Raw genomic sequence first — 16,237 nt, forward strand, 5'->3', positions numbered from 1 at the left:
CATATATAACCACAGACATAAAAGGTTGACATTTACTTAGGATTTTGAAAAAGCACTTTCACTTGCAGTATTTTATTTGTTCCTCCCAACAATCCTGAGAGATAGGCAGGGCAGTTATTATTCTCATTTTACAGGTAAGGAACAAAACCTTAGTTGGTTTAAGTAGATAGCCAAGGGACACAAAACTAACAGGTATCAGGGTCAGAATTAGGACCTGGAACTCCAGTCCCTTGCTCTTTCTTCTATACTAAACTGCCTTTCACAGAACTGTTCTTGAACCCTAACAATTGACACTGACATTGAATTCACTGGCAAAGGCCCAACTTTCACTTGGAATGAACATGTAAAGCCTGATTCCAAAGAACAGTATTGAAAGGGCTTTCTGGAGAATGTGCAAAACAACAGGCGCAGAAATCATTAACAACATGTACCTTTTCCCCATCACAACAATAATACTGTGAAGGGGAAGACACAATTATGAGAACTGAAGCAAGAGTCAGGAAATGCTCAAGAGCCACATGTTACTTTATTATCATAGCTCTCGTTCCTTTCTAAACAATTCTTAAAGGCAATGCCTTGTTAAACGGGGATTTTTATTTTGTCAAATATTCCTTAAAGTTCATTTGTAAACTGTAAGATGATTCTTTTATTTTTTTAAGTTTAATTTAAAAAAAATTTTAAAACATTTTATTTGGTTTAGAGTGTAGCCGATGGTGGCTCAGATGGTAAAGAATCCTCCTGCAATGTGGTAGACCTGGGTTTGATCCCGGGGTTGGGAAGATTCCCCTGGAGGAGGGCTTGACAACCCACTCCAGTATTCTTGCCTGGGAAATCCCATGGACAGAGGAGCCTGGTGGGCTAAAGTCCACGGGGTCTCAAAGGGTCGGACATGACTGAGCGACTAAGCACAGCACAGCACATAGCCAATTAACGATGTTGTGGTAATTTCAGGTGGACCGCAAAGAAACTCACCATACATATGCATGTATCCATTCTCCTCCAAACTTCCCTCCCATCCAAGCTGCCGTATAACGCTGAGCAGAGTTCCCTATCAATACAGTAGGTCCTTGTTGGTTATCCACTTTAAATATAGCAGTGTATGCTGTCACTTGATTCTTGAGAGTGTTTTTACTGTGGTTAAATAGAATTTATAGTTGCCACATAATAGTATAATTTTATCTGTATCTGATAGTCTTTTTGAAAAATAGTTTTGATTAAAAATATAGACATGAAGAATAACAGACTTTTATCGTACAACTGCGTGTTTGCATTGTTAATTCAGCCCTGTTCAATCTTTCCAGTAAATTAATTACAGCTCAGAATCAGAAGGGACCATAAAGCAAAAACTGCAGAGGAGTCACAGCCAGCTGTTCTTAATAATGGAATGCTGATTTTATTTTTAAGTATTCAACAAACAGTGCTAAAGCATATCCTCAAAAATCTTAATCATATATTGTTGGTGGACTATGAAGTTTTATTTTGTGTACTGAAGAAGAAAAATGTCTCATAGCTGTATTAATGTATTCTAGGGTTTTCAGGTTATTCTTATGGCAGTCTAAGAGCTGAAATTTTGTGGTGGCAAAAAAGTTTGGAAATTTAAAATATAATAATGATTATATAGAGAAAAATATTCAAAATTCTGTGATTTTCTTAGAATACAGGGATGATTCTCCACTACCATGTGACTATACACTCCTTTTTAGTATTTTCTGTATTGTCTACCGTAAGAATGTCTTATATCTATGGTACAATAAAATAAAATTTATTTTAAAATAATGAAAAATAGAGACTCTTACAGGCCAGGTCATTGGGCAATTGTCTTTTTGATTAAAATTAACTGAAAGGAACCAAAAGGTAAGCTATTTGTTCCCTAGCTTTCAAAGAGATAAATATTCTATTAGAAGAGAAGAGTAAGGCCCAGTAGAACTAAGGGCCTCTTAACCCAACTGACCAGGAGCAGAATAAGTAAACCCAACCTGTGCTGCAAGTAGGGAGGAGGTTTAATTGAAGAGGACTAAGTAGTTCACCTTACTACACAGCCTATATTCTGCTTGGTGATTCTGATATACTGATAAAGTGCAAGCGAAAGTCACTCAGTTGTATCCAACTCCTTGGGACCCCATGGACCATGCCGTCCGTGGAATTCTCCAGGTATACAGTCCATGGAATTCTCCAGGCCAGAATACTGGAGTGGGTAGCTCTTCCCTTCTCCAGGGGATCTTCCCAACCCAGAGATCGAACCCAGGTCTCCCTCATTGCAGGCAGATTCTTTACCAGCTGAGCCACAACGGAAGCCTAAGACATATTGATACATCATGTTTATCTTTGGTTTGATAAGCTTGCATATAATTAAAGAAGCTCCAATATCCCAGAAATATGGTTCATTCACTGAAGTGTCTTTTGCATTAATGATTTAAGATCTTAATTCATGGACTGCAAATGAATCATGCCTGCAGCCACAATGAGTTTCCACACACATTTTGTAAAATTAAAGTACCATTACATCTTATCATTCATGTGTGTATTTTTACAGTACCTATCACCAAAGATATCTCGCTTGGTACCTTTGGGACCCCTCAAGTTCATCACAAACTCATTTCAGTTAAGGCCTAGTTTAGCCTCTTACTTCTCTTGGTTTAGTTATTGCTAAAGCCTAGGATTGTAGGTCTTCAGTTCAGTTCATTTCAGTCGCTCAGTGGTGTCCGACTCTGCAACCCCATGAATCACAGCACACCAGGCCTCCCTGTCCATCACCAACTCCCGGAGTTCACTCAGACTCATGTCCATTGACTGTGATGCCATCCAGCCATCTCATCCTCTGTCGTCCCCTTCTCCTCCTGCCCCCAATCCCTCCCAGCATCAGGGTCTTTTCCAATGAGTCAACTCTTTGCATGAGGTGGCCAAAGTATTGGAGTTTCAGCTTTAGCATCAGTCCTTCCAATGAACACCCAGGACTGATCTCCTTTAGGATGGACTAGTTGGATCTCCTTGCAGTCCAAGGGACTCCCAAGGGTCTTCTCCAACACTACAGTTCAAAAGCATCAATTCTTCAGTGCTCAGCTTTCTTCACAGTCCAACTCTGACATCCATACATAACCACTGGAAAAACCATAGCCCTGACTAGATGGACCTTTGTTGGCAAAGTAATGTCTCTGCTTTTCAATATACTATCTAGGTTGGTCATAACTTTCCTTCTAAGGAGTAAGCGTCTTTTAATTTCATGGCTGCAGTCACCATCTGCAGTGATTTTGGAACCCCCCAAAATAAAGTCTGACACCATTTCCACTGTTTCCCCATCTATTTCCCATGAAGTGACGGGACCAGATGCCATGATCTTAGTTTTCTGAATGTTGAGCTTTAAGCCAACCTTTTCACTCTCTTTCACTTTCATCAAGAGGCTTTTTAGTTCCTCTTCACTTTCTGCCATAAGGGTGGTGTCATCTGCATATCTGAGGTTATTGATATTTCTCCCGGCAATCTTGATTCCAGCTTGTGCTTCTTCCAGTCCAGCGTTTCTCATGATGTACTCTGCATATAAGTTAAATAAGCAGGGTGACAATATATCCTTGATGTACTCCTTTTCCTATTTGGAACCAGTCTGTTGTTCCATGTCCAGTTCTAACTGTTGCTTCCTGACCTGCATACAGATTTCTCAAGAGGCAGGTCAGGTGTTCTGGTATTCCCATCTCTTTCAGAATTTTCTGCAGTTTATTGTGATCCACACAGTCAAAGGCTTTGGCATAGTCAAGAAAGCAGAAATAGATGTTTTTCTGGAACTCTCTTGCTTTTTCGATGATCCAGTAGATGTTGGCAATTTGGTCTCTGGTTCCTCTGCCTTTTCTAAAACCAGCTTGAACATCTGGAAGTTCATGGTTCACCAATAGCTGAAGCCTGGCTTGGAGAATTTTGAGCATTACTTTACTAGCGTGTGAGATGAGTGCAATTGTGCGATAGAGCATTTTTGGCATTTCCTTTCTTTGGGATTGGAATGAAAACTGACCTTTTCCAGTCCTATGGCCACTGCTGAGTTTTCCAGATTTGCTGGCATATTGAGTGCAGCACTTTCACAGCATCATCTTTCAGGATTTGGAATAGCTCAACTGGAATTCCATCACCTCCACTAGCTTTCTTCGTAGTGATGCTTTCTAAGGCTCACTTGAATTCACATTCCAGGATGTCTGGCTCTAGTTGAGTGATCACACCATCGTGTTATGTGGGTCGTGAAGATCTTTTTTGTACAGTTCTTCTGTGTATTCTTGCCACCTCTTCTTAATATCTTCTGCTTCTGTTAGGTCCATACCATTTCTGGAATGCAAAAGTAGGAAGTCAAGAAACACCTGGAGTAACAGGCAAATTTGTCCATGGAGTACGGAATGAAGCAGGGCAAAGGCTAATAGAGTTTTGCCAAGACAATGCAGTGGTCATGACAAACACTCTCTTCCAACAACACAAGAGAAGACTCTACACACGGACATCACCAGATGGTCAACACCGAAATCAAATTTATTATATTCTTTGCAGCCAAAGATGGAGAAAGTCTATACAGTCAGCAAAAACAAGGCCAGAAGCTGACTGTTGCTCAGATCATGAACTCCTTATTACCAAATTCAGACTTAAATTGAATAAAGTAGGGAAAACTGCTAGACCATTCCGGTATGACCTAAATCAAATCCCTTATGATTATACAGTGGAAGTGAGAAATAGATTTAAGGGACTAGATCTGATAGACAGAGTACCTGATGAACTATGGACGGAGGTTTGTGACATTGTACAGGAGACAGGGATCAAGACCATCCCCATGGAAAAGAAATGCAAAAAAGCAAAATGGCTGTCTGAGGAGGCCTTACAAATAGCTGTGAAAGAAGAGAAATGAAAAGCAAAGGAGAAAAGGAAAGATATAAGCATCTGAATTCAGAGTTCCAAAGAATAGCAAGGAGAGATAAGAAAGCCTTCCTCAGCAATCAGTTGTAGGTCTTAGTTTTGACTATAAATCTCACTTCCTTAAAGTTGGCTGCTAGTTCCCTTTATGCGACACCTCAGATCAATATGATATCTACCATTTATTGAGTACATACCATGTACCAGTCACTTTATATCTAATATTTCTCATCCATGACATAAATTCTGACTGCTTTTGCAATTTCATTTTCAACTGTTCCCTGATTGCACCCTATATTGTAGCTCAGAAGTTGGCAAACTCTAGCCAGAGGACTAAATCTGGCTTGCTGCCTGTTTCTGTACAGCCTATGAGCTAAGAATGATTTTTACATATTTAAATGGATGAAAAGAATGAAAAGATGAGTAATACTTTGTGACTTCATTAAATTCAACTTCCAGCACCCATAAATAAAATTTCAGTTGAACCCAACCACTCTCATTCATTTAGGTGCTGTCTATGACTGCTTTTGTGCTCTGATGACAGAGTTGATTAGTTGTGACATAGACGGTATGACCCACAAAATACTTATCTAAATACACATCTAAATATTTAACTGGCTCTTTACAGAAAAGTTTGTCAATTTCTGTCTAACTTAGCCAAACTAATTTCTGTCCTCACCTTCTTGTCCTCACATGTTTTCCCCTCTGTCAGAAACACTTTTCTTTTCTTTCTTCATTCCCTTTTATATCCTTATTCTCTCTAGGTGAGTTTACCCAAACTCGTGGTGTTACATTTGATCTGTGTGCTGACAGTGCCCAAATTTATGTCTCTATACTCAAACTCTGTTCTGAACACTAGTCCCAGATATACAACTCTTTCATACCTCTAGATAGCATTAATGTTTCAAACAAAACATGTTCAAAGTTGACTTTTAGATTTATCCTCCTAAACCAAGTCCTTCCAGTCTGCCACATATCAGTTGATGGCAACTCCAACTTTGTAGTTGTTCAGGCCAAAAACTTTGGTGCTTTTCTGATTTCTTTGTCCCACATTTCACATCCAACCTATCAGCAAGTCATGTTGGGTCTACCTTCAAAAGATACTCAGAAAATGACTATTTCTCACCTCCTCCCTTGCCACAATGCTGGTCCAAACTACCGTCTTTTATCTCAACTACTGCAATGACCTCCGGTCGGTCTTGTCTGCTCTTGCCCCGGGATCATTTTCATGCAGCCTTTTTCTCAGTTCCTTGCTCAGGACTTTCAACGACTTCCTTTCCAAAGTCTGCCCTCTTTCTTGTCAGTCGTTTCTCAAATCTCATTTCCCACTACTCTTTCCCACACTCACTCTAGACACACTGGCCTTGCTTTTCCTCAAAATATCCATGGACTTGTCTACTTCAGGGACTTGTCTACTTCAGGGCCTTGGTGCTTCCCGTTCCCTCTGCCTTATCATCCCATGGTATCCCTAGGGCTTGTTCTCACACTTTCTTTAGAGTTGCCTTCTCAGAGAGACCTTCCACAGCATTCTCATCTACAATTTCAAGTTTGCAATTGTGGTTTAATTTTTCTTCCTTAGCACTTTTTGCTAGTTAGATGAAGAAGCTTTGTATTTACTTGTCTTCATTATTGTCTACACAAGAATGTAAGTTCATGAGAGCAGAGATTTTGATCTGTTTTGTTCAGTACTGTATTCCCAGTACCTAGAACAATGCCTGATACACAGTGAGAGCAGTGAGTATTTGTGGTATGAGTGCATGAAAGAAAATAACCAGCTCAAGGGCCCCTTTGGTGAAATCTTACCTGAAGCACCTATCTTGTGTGCTCTGGGTCCTCCTTCCTCTTGGCCAGTGAATATTTATGATTTACTTTCTACAGTAGAATAATTTTTCCCCTACTAAACTGAGCTTGATTCTTTTTCTATCCCAGGACCTAGCACAGCTCCTGGTACATAATAAATACTCATTTAATGTGTCCTAAGTGAATGAATAATTGTTCAACACTTAAAAATATTTCTTACTTTACAAGAAGATACTTCCCAGAGATCTGTTTCAATAGTGGAAAGGTACTTAAATTGGAATTGGATTTTTAAAGAAAGCAACAAAGAATTATTCAGGATCATGCCTGCTTTAGATTTAGAAACGCCTGGAGGCAAAACTGGGGTTTTATTGAGGATCCAGAACCATATTCCACATACCAGAGAGCATGACACCAGATTCCTCCTGCTTAGGAATCCAAGTTTCAGTGCTTTGCCTGGTGAAGTCCTGGCTACACAGCTTACCTAGGCCATTGGTTAAGGCCATTAGTGTGTGGAGAAAATCCTTACTCTTACTTGTTTTCAGTCAAGATCTGTAAGACCTGAGAATTGATGAAGTGGAAAGAATTAATGATCTTTAATCACTATTAGAATCAAAAACACCCTTATTGTTTTCCTGTCTCTAAATAACCTTTTTCCATCTGTGTCCAGGAAAGCGTCACAAGTCAGCTAAGTAAAAATCTTTCAGTTGTTCTTTAAAAATAGGTATTTACCGGGAGACCATTGACTCCAGTCTGGCAGGAGCCAGAGAAAAACCATGGGGGTTAGGTGGGGATGGGGGAGGAGTGGAAAGGCCACCATAGCAATGGATTTGGAGGAAGGCTATGGGAGGTGAGAAGCCAGCAAACAAAGCCTTATCTCAAGCACTTTGGTATTCTAGTCCCAGGTCACTAGTAAAGTCAGATTTGGATTAAACATTGTATTTGATCATTTTGCATTCTTTTCCTAGCAATTAAGTGTACATTTCTTTATTTTAGTCTCACACATGCATGTGAGGTAGCGAGGGCATATTATTTCACATTTAGGATTTAAGGGGCTTCCCTGGTTGCTCAGATGGTAAAGTGTCTGCCTGCAAAGCAGGAGACCTGGGTTCAATCCCTGAGTTGGGAAGATCCCCTGGAGAAGGAAATGGCAACCCACTCCAGTACTCTTGCCTGGAAAATCCCAAGGACAGAGGAGCCTGGTAGGCTACAGTCCATGGGGTTGCAAAGAATTGGACAGGACTGAGCGGCTTCACTTCTTCTTCTTAGGATTTAAAGGCAGAGAAAGCGAGGGCAAGAGGTCAAGTAACTTGCCTAAAGTCAGTGACTGATCAGACAGGAACTCAGATAGTCATTCAGTGCTCTTCCCACTGGCCCTTTCTTCTAAACTATCTGCTAGCTTTTAGTTGTTTTTTTTAAAATTTCATGTGTGCAGGGAGAGAACTGGAAGTGTTTTAGGTGGCTGTGACATGGAGTGTTTGCTTTGTGCTCGGTACTGAGGTAGATACAAAGAAACAGAAAACAACATTCTGTCCTCAAGATATTTATAGCTATCTGGAGGAAAGAAAATGTAATAAACAGCAAAACCCCTAGTACTGTAAAGTGAAAAACATCAGGTTACAAAAGCATGTATGCTAAACATATTCATGGGCCTTTATTCATTTTCAATCATTCCATTTTGCTAAACATATTTATAAGATCTGGAGTGGGAACACTGCCCTACACAGAGGCATGTGGCTTCTTTACCTTTCTTAACAAATCTAATTTCATACACGCCCCTGTCCAATTAAAGTTATCTCAGCCTCCTCCAGATTAAATAGTCTCTTGTGGCTTAACAGTCTATTCCGATGTAAAATGTTCTCTATCAGGTAAATATTTATTAATTCAAAGTTCAGTTTCCTAACAAGGCTGGTTCTCACCTACCCTCTGCCTGGCAAGAACAGCATCTATGCACGGGGTACTCACCCATCCTCACGGCATTTGGTGGGGTCTGGTTTCCAGTGCAGGGTAGCTAGTCTGATCGTTGCACCCCAGCTGCTCCTCAACTAATGTTCTGCTAATCCTTGGATTCCCCCTTGGGGAGGTCCCTTCTACTTCACAGTGGAGCCAGGATCAGTGTGAGTGTGCTGTTCGGCCTCTTCTAGCTGGTTACTGTTGTTCTGCTGTTGCTCACCCCCTAACCCATCTCCCTGAACTGCAGTCTCCTCCTGGGTTTTTCAGCAGGGAAGCCAAAGGCTCCTTTGCCTTTCACTTACCTCTCAATCTGTCCAGCATGATTTCCCCTCCAGGGATTCAGTCCAGAAAGTAGCAGTCAGAATATACCTGTCTGACTATCTACTTCCTCTTCCCCTAGTTTCTTCTTTTTCCCATAATCCTCTGAGCCAAAGATCCCCTCCTTCCCCTACTCTCATAAGTGCACTTCCCTCGTTCTGAGATTTCTCTAGTCCTGGCTTTTAGTAAAACTCTCTGATTTAGTTGATTGGCTCTGTCTCTTGTGTTAATGAGGAATAAAATCATTAAAAATATATTTTTTCTCTGTTCTCAAAGTTGAGTTTTCAAAACTCTTAATGTCTGACCAAAAATCTTATTTTAGAAGTAAAAAAGCTGAACATTGACTCTCTTTTCCAATTTTTGCATTCCTGCTGTAAGAATCCTTATGATTTAGAGGAAAGGGTGCTTCACATAGAATGAGGGGTGGTGACATACAAGGAAGTGCAAAAGAGAAAAACACATTGGTATACGTTTCAAATATTTCTCTTGTTACACATACATGGAAAAGTAATCTCAAAAAATATACACCAAAATAGTTGTTGGCTTTTCAAGTTATCTTATTCTTTGCATTCTTTTGTATTTTCAGAATTTTAAACAGTGCATATACATTGTTTTATAAACAGAAAAGCCAATAAAAAAGATTTCCATTAGGATGGAGAAGAGGTTAAACAGCATAGAACTGTACATATAATAAATATCTCAAGACTATGCTTGAAAATTAATTGTCAAATAAGAGATACAGTCATAATTGTAATGAATCTTTACCTCTTTTTCTTTTTTCTTCTTTTAAAAATTGAGATAAAATTCATATACCATAAAATCCACTCTTTTAAAATATGCAACTCTGTGGTTTTAGTATATCACAGAGTTGTACAACCGCCACAGCTATCTAATTCCAAAAACGTTTTTATTGTATCCTGCTCTGCACACCCCCTCCACCCCTGCCAGAAGGAACCTCCATACCCATTAGCGGCCACTCCCCATTCCCCTTCCCTCAGCTCCTAGCAACCACTAATCAACTTTGTGTTTCTGTGGATTTGCCTTTTCTCAACATTTCATGTAAATAGAATGATACAAAATGTGGCCTTTTGTGTTTGGTTTCTTTCATGTTTTCAAGGTTCACCCATGATGAGTCATATTTTTCTTGGTCTCCTTTTCTGAAAATTTTTTCCCTCAGTGCTACAATGATACTTGTCTCTCAACTCTTGCCATACAGTCCATACAATGCAAACAGTCAGACTACCTTTTGTTCCAAAGTTGCTGCTCCACGGGTAGAGTCAGTGGAATAGAAAATTCATCACAGTTAACCACCAAAAAATATATTTGACTTTGAAAGTCAAACTTTGCTCAATTGTGCCCAATTCTTTGCAACCCTATGGACTATAGCCCACAGTCCACAGTGGCTCCTCTGTTCATGGAATTCTCCAGGCCAGAATACTTGAGTGGGTAGCTGTTCCCTTCTCTAGGGGATCTTCCTGACCCAGGGATTGAACCCAGTTCTCCCGCATTGCAGGTGCGGGAATACATTTCAATATGGGAGTGGAGATGGGGGTGGTGTGTGAAGAGGGGAAAGCAGGGATAAGGTTAGGCTGAACAACTTATCTTCCTTTGACTCTAAGGTTGCTATTATTAAAAGCTTATAGAAAAAGTAACCCAAGTATATGTTAATGATTGTAAGCAGATTGGACTCTATGATTTATTGTGGATAATAAACTTTCTGAGATGGATATTAGCAATATTGTATAAAGAAAATGTGTGTATTCCCTTGAACTTTCTCATTTCATCATATATTTTAGTACTCTTGGGTATGGGTCAGATCTTCAAGTAGGAGTGAAGGCCAAGACTGAGATCCCAAACCTTAAGTTTCCTATAATTTGACATGATAGAAACACAAGGGACAGTCTAAGCCAGTAGACTTTGCAGGGGCCTGGGGGGTGGTCACGTATTTAGTCCTTTGAATCTCTGATAAGAGTTGTAGATCTTTTCTCAAAAACAGTTACTTACAATTTCTAAGAGTGTGAATCCCATGAACCATCCAAGGTATCCACTGTGTTGGTCAGCTCAGGCTACTATCATAAAATACATTAGAATGGGTGGCTTAAACAGCAAACATTTATTTCTCATAGTTTTGGAGGCTGGAAAGTTCAAGGTCAAGGTGCGGCAGATTGGGTGTCTGATAAAGGGCTTCTTCCTGTTTTGCAGATGACCACCATGTTTCTATGTTCACGTACTGGGAGGAGAAAGCTTTCTTGTGTCTCTTCTTAGAAGAGCACTAATCCAATCATGAAGATTCCACTTTTACGACCTAATCTAATTCTAATTACTGTATTTCACACAGACTCCACCTCCAAGTACCATCACACTATGGATTAGAGCTGCAACATATGAATTTTTGCAGAAAGTGAAGAACTAAAGAGCCTCTTGATGAAAGTGAAAGAGGAGAGTGAAAAAGTTGGCTTAAAACTCAACATTCAGAAAACTAAGATCATGGCATCCCATCCCATCACCTCATGGCAAACAGATGGGGAAACAATGGAAACAGTGAAAGACTTTATTTTCTTGGGCTCCAAAATCATTGCAGATAGTGACTGCAGCCATGAAATTAAAAGATACTTGCTCTTTGGAAAAAAAGCTAATACCAACCTGCTGCTGCTGCTAAGTCACTTCAGTCGTGTCCAACTCGGTGTGATCCCACAGACGGCAGCCACCAGGCTCCCCCATCCCTGGGATTCTCCAGGCAAGAACACTGGCGTGGGTTGCCATTTCCTTCTCCAATGCATGAAAGTGAAAAGTGAAAGGGAAGTCGCTCAGTCGTGTCCAACTCTTAGCAACCCCATGGACTGCAGCCTACCAGGCTCCTCCATCCATGGGATTTTCCAGGCAAAGTACTGGAGTGGGGTGCCATTGCCTTCTCCAATACCAACCTAGACAGCAAATTAAAAAGCAGACTTTACTTTGCCAACAAAACTCCATCTAGTCAAACCTCTGCTTTTTCCAGTAGTCATGTATGGATGTGAGAGTTGGACTATAAAGAAAGCTGAGCACCGAAGAATTGATGCTTTTGAACTGTGTGTGGTATTGGAGAAGATGCCAATACCAAGAAGATACCAAGGGACTCTTGAGAGTCCCTTGGACTGCAAGGAGATGCAACCAGTCCATCCTAAAGGAAATCAGTCCTAAATATTCTTTGGAAGGACTGATGCTGAAGCTGAAACTCCAATACTTTGGCCACCTGATGAGAAGAACCGACTCATTGGAAAAGACCCTGATGTTGGGAAAGATTGAGGTGGGAGGAGAAGGGGATGACAGAGGATGAGATGGTTGGATGGCATCACCAACTTGATGGACATGAGTTTGAGTAAGCTCTGGGAGTTGGTGATGGACAGGGAAGCTTGACATGCTGAAGTCCATGGGGTCGCAAAGAGCAGGACATGACTGAGCGACTGAACAGACTGATATGAATTCTGGGGCTTCCCTGGTAGCTCAATTGGTAAAGAATCCACCTGCAATGCAGGAGACCCTGATTTGATTCCAGGGTCAGGAAGATCCACTGGAGAAGGGATAGGCTACCCATTCCAGTATTCTTGGGCTTCCCTTGTGGCTTAGCTGGTAAAGAATCCACCTGCAGTGGGGGAGTCTGGGCTTCGATCCTTGGGTTGGGAAGATCCCCTGGAGAAGGGAAAGTCTACCCACTCCAGTATTCTGGCCTGGAGAATTCCATGGACTGCCTATAGTCCACGGGGTTGCAAAGAGTCCGACAGCACTGAGCGACTTTCACTTTCACTTGGGTCTTCCCAGGTGGCACTAATGGTAAAGAACCTGCCTGCCAATTCAGGAGACATAAAAGATGCGGGTTCGACCCCTGGGTCGGGAAGACTCCCTGGAGAAAGAAACGGCAACACACTCCAGGATTCTTACTTGGAGAATCCTGTGGACAGAGGAGCCTGGCAGGCTAAAGTCCATGGGATTGCAAAGAGTCAGATATGGCTGAAGTGACTGAGCATGCACACATGCATGCCTATGAATTTTGGAGGGACACAAACTCTAATAGAGTTTTGCCAAGAAAATGCACTAGTCATAGCAAACACCCTCTTCCAACAACACAAGAGAAGACTCTACACATGGACATCACCAGATGGTCAACACCGAAATCAGATTGATTATATTCTTTGCAGCCAAAGATGGAGAAGCTCTATACAGTCAACAAAAACAAGACCAGGAGCTAACTGTGGCTCAGATCATGAACTCCTTATTGCCAAATTCAGACTGAAATTGAAGAAAGTAGGGAAAACCACTAGACCATTCAGGTATGACCTAAATCAAATCCCTTATGATTATACAGTAGAAATGAGAAATAGATTTAAAGGACTAGATCTGATAGAGTGCCTGATGAACTATGGACTGAGGTTCGTGACATTGTAAGGAGACAGGGATCAAGACCATCCCCATGGAAAAGAAATGCAAAAAAGCAAAATGGCTGTCTGGGGAGGCCTTACAAATCGCTGTGAAAAGAAGATAAGTGAAAAGCAAAGGAGAAAAGGAAAGATATAAACATCTGAATGCAGAGTTCCAAAGAATAGCAAGAAGAGATAAGAAAGCTTTCCTCAGCGATCAATGCAAAGAAATAAAGGAAAACAACAGAATGGGAAAGACTAGAGATCTCTTGAAGAAAATTAGAGATACCAAGGGGACATTTCATGCAAAGATGAGCTCGATAAAGGACAGAAAAGGTATGGACCTAACAGAAGCAGAAGACATTAAGAAGAGGTGGCAAGAATACACTGAAGAACTATACAAAAAAGATCTTCATGACCCAGATAATCATGATGGTGTGATCACTGACCTAGAGCCAGACATCCTGGAATGTGAAGTCAAGTGGGCCTCAAAGCTAGGGGAGGTGATGGAATTCCAGTTGAGCTATTTCAAATCCTGAAAGATGATGCTGTGAAAGTGCTGCACTCAATATGCCAGCAAATTTGGAAAACTCAGCAGTGGCCACAGGACTGGAAAAGGTCCGTTTTCATTCCAATCCCAAAGAAAGGCAATGCCAAAGAATGCTCAAACTACCGCACAATTGCACTCATCTCACATGCTAGTAAAGTAATGCTCAAAGTTCTCCAAGCCAGGCTTCAATAATACGTGAACTGTGAACTTCCAGATGTTCAAGCTGGTTTTAGAAAAGGCAGAGGAACCAGAGATCATATTGCCAACATCTGCTGGATCATCGAAAAAGCAAGAGAGTTCCAGAAAAACATCTATTTCTGCTTTATTGACATGCCAAAGCCTTTGACTGTGTGGACCACAATAAACTGTGGAAAATTCTTCAAGAGATGGGAATACCAGACCACCTGATGTGCCTCTTGAGAAATTTGTATGCAGGTCAGGAAGCGACAGTTAGAACTGGACATAGAACAACAGACTGGTTCCAAATAGGAAAAGGAGTACATCAAAGCTGTATATTGTCACCCTGCTTATTTAACTTATATGCAGAGTACATCATGAGAAACACTGAACTGGAAGAAACACAAGCTGGAATGAAGATTCCTGAGAGAAATATCAATAACCTCAGATATGCAGATGACACCACCCTTATGGCAGAAAGTGAAGAGGAACTAAAAAGCCTCTTGATGAAGGTGAAAGAAGAGAGTAAAAAAGTTGGCTTAAAACTCAACATTCAGAAAACGAAGATCATGGCATCTAGTCCCATCACTTCATGGGAAATAGATGGGAAACAGTGGAAACAATGACAGACTTTATTTTGGAGGGCTCCAAAATCACTGCAGATGGTGATTGCAGCCATGAAATTAAGACACTTACTCCTTGGAAGGAAAGTTATGACCAACCTAGACAGCATATTCAAAAGCAGAGACATTACTTTGCCAACAAAAGTCCGTCTAGCCAAGGCTATGGTTTTTCCAGTGGTCATGTATGGATGTGAGAGTTGTACTATGAATATAGCTGAGCGCCAAAGAATTGATGCTTTTGAAGTGTGGTGTTGGAGAAGACTCTTGAGAGTCCCTTGGACTGCAAGGAGATCCAACCTGTCCATTCTGAAGGAGATCAGCCCTGGGATTTCTTTGGAAGGAATGATGCTAAAGCTGAAAGTCCAGTACTTTGGCCACCTCATGCGAAGAGTTGACTCATTGGAAAAGACTCTGATGCTGGGAGGGATTGGGGGCAGGAGGAGAAGGGGACGACACAGGATGAGATGGCTGGATGGCATCACTGACTCGATGGATGTGAGTCTGAGTGAACTCTGGGAGTTGGTGATGGACAGGGAGGCCTGGCGTGCTGCAATTCATGGGGTTGCAAAGAGTCGGACATGACTGAGTACTCGACTGAACTGAACTGAACAAACATTTAGTCCATACCACAGAAATAGTCCCAAGTTTGAGAATATCTGCTCTAGGAAAATTCCCCTTTTTATTACCCTTTAGGGTTTGAGCCCCAGGTTCCAGTCTTATCTCCTGTTCTGATGAACTATGTGGGAGAGAAGAGCTGTTGAAGACCTCTCAGCCTGATAGAGAAGTCTATATGTATCCTTCAAAATCCTACTCTGGAAGCAGGAAGCAACCCTAGGTGCCTGTATGAGATACAGCATCCAGATGAGATAAAGAGCAAGAAGTGAGTGAATAACATGGAAGATAAGAATTTTGACATCACCTCCTTATATGGTCCCCACATTATGTTCTACATTGTGTCCCTAATTTTATCCTTGCTCCACATCAGAGCCTGTGTCCCTTGGTAATGGAAGTAAGATGGGAAAAGCATTAGCTCCTTAGCATGGGTTGGAGAAAGACTCTTGGTAAGCAGTGGATGCCTCCAACCAGATTCATTAATAAATTGAGGGCAGATTCAGGGTCAACAGGAAGGAAGTGATCCTGGAGGACAGGAGGAAACATCTGGAAGACATGGACTTGACCTTGATCAGCAGATCTTTCTTAATGGACAGCTCAAGTCTTTGAATTCTTTTTGTTTCAGAGTCTGGCATAGCTCAAATTGGTTAACCTTTAAGACATTATGTAAGTTAAGCATTTGTTTGGTGGTGTTGAGGGAAGAGATGAGGGCACATTCTCAAATTAAAAAGAAAAAAAGAGGAAGTGCTCTGTTTTCTTAGTGACTGCTTTGGTTTGTCCTATTTACACATAGTCCTCTTTTGCCTTACTTTGGCTTGGCTAGCTACTAGGAGTAGCTGGGTGAGTTTATTATCCCATCTCCTTGGTAATCAAGTTGAAGGATTCCTTTTTCATTCTAGCCCAGAGAAGAATATGCTGGTCCATATCATCTGCAG

The 16,237-nt window shown here is 41.1% G+C and overlaps 1 long non-coding RNA gene and 1 pseudogene across 1 annotated transcript; both read right to left on the reverse strand.

Moving 5' to 3' along the window:
- Positions 1 to 502: 502 nt before the first annotated feature.
- On the reverse strand, positions 503 to 9,028 carry LOC139185765 (uncharacterized). Its single transcript, XR_011569241.1, has 2 exons — positions 8,931 to 9,028; positions 503 to 4,305 (listed from the first exon to the last, which is right to left on the reverse strand). It is a non-coding gene; the product is annotated as an uncharacterized lncRNA (long non-coding RNA).
- Positions 9,029 to 11,059: 2,031 nt separating this feature from the next.
- The window catches only part of LOC139185948 (small ribosomal subunit protein uS15-like), a 30,096-nt pseudogene continuing 24,918 nt past the window's right edge, over positions 11,060 to 16,237 (reverse strand).

This window comes from Bos indicus, chromosome 11 (assembly GCF_029378745.1).
Source record: "Bos indicus isolate NIAB-ARS_2022 breed Sahiwal x Tharparkar chromosome 11, NIAB-ARS_B.indTharparkar_mat_pri_1.0, whole genome shotgun sequence".
Classification (NCBI taxonomy): Eukaryota; Metazoa; Chordata; class Mammalia; order Artiodactyla; family Bovidae; genus Bos; species Bos indicus.